Source organism: Amblyomma mixtum, chromosome 3 (genome assembly GCF_055824585.1).
Source record: "Amblyomma mixtum isolate Tamu chromosome 3, ASM5582458v1, whole genome shotgun sequence".
Taxonomy (NCBI): Eukaryota; Metazoa; Arthropoda; class Arachnida; order Ixodida; family Ixodidae; genus Amblyomma; species Amblyomma mixtum.
Window position 1 is genome coordinate 42,400,383 of NC_143014.1, and position 3,608 is coordinate 42,403,990.

At 45.6% G+C, this 3,608-nt stretch overlaps 1 long non-coding RNA gene across 1 annotated transcript; it reads right to left on the reverse strand.

Annotated features, from left to right (window-relative positions):
* Positions 1-839: 839 nt before the first annotated feature.
* On the reverse strand, positions 840-3,235 carry LOC149349902 (uncharacterized). The gene is made up of 3 exons (XR_016289424.1): positions 3,089-3,235; positions 1,074-1,155; positions 840-969 (listed from the first exon to the last, which is right to left on the reverse strand). It is a non-coding gene; the product is annotated as an uncharacterized LOC149349902 (long non-coding RNA).
* Between the last annotated feature and the right edge of the window lie 373 nt (positions 3,236-3,608).

Genomic DNA, 3,608 nt, shown 5'->3' on the forward strand with positions numbered 1-3,608 from the left:
GAGTAGCGCACGCCCTGCGGTATGCGCTTTCAGCTCGTTTCAAACTACTTGTGAGATAGCGCGCATCACTACAGCCTGTTTTCCCGTGCATGCGCTCTCGGAGGCGAGTTCAGTTCCCAAGAGAAACAGTCGACAGCAAAACAACCGACTGGAGCGTCCCAAAAAGTGCAGAAGTTACTTTACTATAACCATCTTCATCGTCGCCGTTGTCATGAGAAGCATATATCGAGAGGTTACATACGAGAGACGCCTACTTATGCACGCTTTCTTTGTCACACGGGTTAGTTAACAGAAGAGAGAAAAGCGTATACCTAGTGAATTAGTGAATTCGATGAAAAAGTTTAGTGTTCTATTTGCACATCTCGGGAAAACGGTAGAGCATCGAGATAGTATAAGAAACTGTCACATGGAAACTCTAGTTCAAGGAAAATATCTCGTCTTTTCCTGTACAAGATCCGTTGGCATACCCAACAATTCTGTACAAAAGCATTTCTGATTGGGAAACCGTATATGAACGCAATTTTTTCATGTAATATAAGATTTCGCTATAATAATCATTATATCCGCAGGCCACCCGACGGCAGTCTTGTATTTCTTTTTCTATTAACGTTTTTGCTATGAACAAAAGCGTTCACCATTGGTTTTATGTATGGCAGTCTCAACTGTTCGATGCGATCGATGGAGACACTTTAAAAGAAAGACTTTGCTACATGTCAGAAGAATGGACCATTACCTTCAATATTTCACAATTAAAAAAAAATGAGAGATAAAAGTTTTAAAAATTTTATTTCGAGATTGGTGGACATGATTACCCATTAAAATGTGCCGCTATAGTCTCTTCTTTTCTCTACGGGAAAGAAAAGCTAGCGCTCTTTCCGAAAGAAAATATTCAGTGTTTCCCACTCAGTTTAATCCAAATTAACACCAGCATCTTTATTCTGGATGTCAGTCACTTCATTCGAAGCGCCACTGAAATACAAAAAAAAAATCAAAAACATGCGTCAAAATATTTAATCTGAGTGCCAGTGAACTTAATTCTGAAGCATTCGCACAAATTCAGACAAAGGACTTACGCAACAAGCAAGTGCGGATTTATGGGTGGCTCTTATAGAGAGGGCGGCCTTATTTGCGCAGTGGATTTCTTGGACCTTCTTCCTCGAAAAAAAAAAAATGTAGCTTTTCAATGCTTTTACACAGAAAATTTATTGCTTTTTCGGGGGGTAGGGGTAATCTTTTAAATACGCCACTGGTCGCAAATTACGAATCACGAAAAAGTAATCGATCAGCAGTATTCAAGGCACATTAAGCGCACACGAAGCGAGTCACAAGTACAGTCACATGACCCTGCGAAACATTACAGTGACAAGACATCCCTTTATACCAGATGGCTGCGCCCACTAAAAGGACTGGGTCATTAGCGCGTATAAGAGACTTGTGTAGTTGTGTCCGTCCTTGTGTTTCAAGGTCTAGATTTAATTTTTATGAGCAACCAACTTTCCCAAACAGCTAATCTGAGGGTGATCGGCGTTACGCACCAGCTTCACTGTGCTGTCAGCATATGTAACGCAACTTTCACTGCGTGGCGTCTCACCTTTATATCCGCACAGAGGTGGGTTTACGCGAGTCAGTGGTATCCTAGCCCCGATAAAGAATAAAAAATTGGCATGAGCAGGGCATATAGTAATGCGGACAGCAGATAACCGATTGAGGAGTAACCGAATAAATTTCAGGGGAAGGCAATCGTAGACGCGACGCAAAAGACACCTCTTTGCTGTGTGAAGAACCCCAGTTAACCGAAATTAATCCGAAGCCCATGTACCGCACCTTCACTATGTCACCTTTTCCTCCTTTCTCTCCATTCTTCATCCCTTCCCCCACAGCGCGGTCCAAGTGTCCACCGATAGTGAGACAGACAATGCACCTGATTTCCTTTCTAGATAGCCTAATACTGTTATGGCTTACTACAGTCAAAACTCGATATAATGAAACCCGATTTTACGAAGTTCCAAATCTAGCGAACAAATTCTGATTCACCGGCAAGTACCCATAGCGTTCAGTGTTCTCAATAACCCGAAATAACGAAACAAACGACCACTAAACCCGATTTAACAAAGGTTTTCCGGGTCTCGCAGCTTGTTGGCAGCGTGCCAGCAGTGGCACCTAAGGGGCCCAAGTCACGGCCCTGGTTTTGTACTGACCGCGCTCCAAGCTACACCACCTCGCGGAACGAAGGACTCAGCAGTCGTCGGCGCTTCCCATATTGGTTTCGATTTCGTTTTACCAGATGGGGATTCCACGCGCAAGCGAATCGGGCCGCTTTCATAGACTTTCCATGCGCTCGGGGCCAGATTGTCAGCAAATATGATGCCGTGTAAGCTTTCGGTGCCGCTGCGTTACGATTTTAAATTTGGAAGCGCAAAAAATACATTTTTCGATTTTACGAATTTCTAGATTTAACGAAATAATTCGCGGCTGCTCTTCACTTCGTTAAATCGAGTTTGAACTGTGAACAAACGCCTTTCACTAGGGCTGTCAGGTGGCTTCCTTTTATTTGCACCACCGCAACAGCTTTTCAACCTTTAAAAATGGATCGCAAACCAACTATGACTCAATGTTCTCACTGAGCATTGTGACATTGTTACGTGACTTCGTTCTTTGCGTCATAACATGGCACTTAATCAACCCAAGGAACGAAATCAGCAAAACGAATCAAACGAACTGTTTTTTCGAGATCAGATTTTTTAGAAAGATTTCTCTGAGTTACTGTTGGCAGGCCAGCTTTGATTAAAAGCTGTGACACTGATGTACTTCGGTAATTTTTATATATGTACCGAGCAGCCCTCTTTTGAACCCTCACTAATTTGTTTATGCTAGTCTTGGTGAATGGGCCCCATATGATAGCAGTAGCCGCATAACCTAAGGTTAGGCAATACAATAAATCTTTAATCAAGAAGGCGGATAGATGGAGTGGACAACTTCAATGCCCGCCCTAGAAAAAAAAAATTACGAAAGGCGTTCGACGTTACGAAATCATTATGCTAATTTCAGCTCAGGGGGCACGACACCGCATTCAAAATGGTGCACTCACCTCGCCTCTTCTTCCAGGCTGGCCTTGTACTCGGCATGCTTGCTGCGACGCCTGACACAGCCTCCGTGCGAGCCCGCGACTTGACTGCGACGCAGTGGCCCGAGGATTGGACGCAGCAACTAGTTACGACCGATCATCAGCGGCTAATCTGGCAACAACGAGCGCATTCCGTCACTATCAGCGATGACCACCGGGAATCATGGGCGTCCGGAGGGGGGGGGGGCAAGGGGGGGCGGCTGCACCCCCCTGGAAAATCACTCACTCGAACCGTGAGTGATGGCCGCACGCCAGGGGCGGTGGTGCGCTCAGCCAAAAGGGTAAAAGCAGCCCCGCTTCGACGCTTGGTCACATCTGCGAAATGCCGCGTCCGGGCGCGCGTCGTTCCGCCGTTTTCAAACCACGCCACCGCCAGCTCTGCTGAAGGACGACCTGTTGCAGACATGCAGCGGCACCGGCGAGCATGTGTTTCGAGATGGGTGTCTGTTTCTTTGATCTCTAGAGAGATAGCGACACGGAGGCA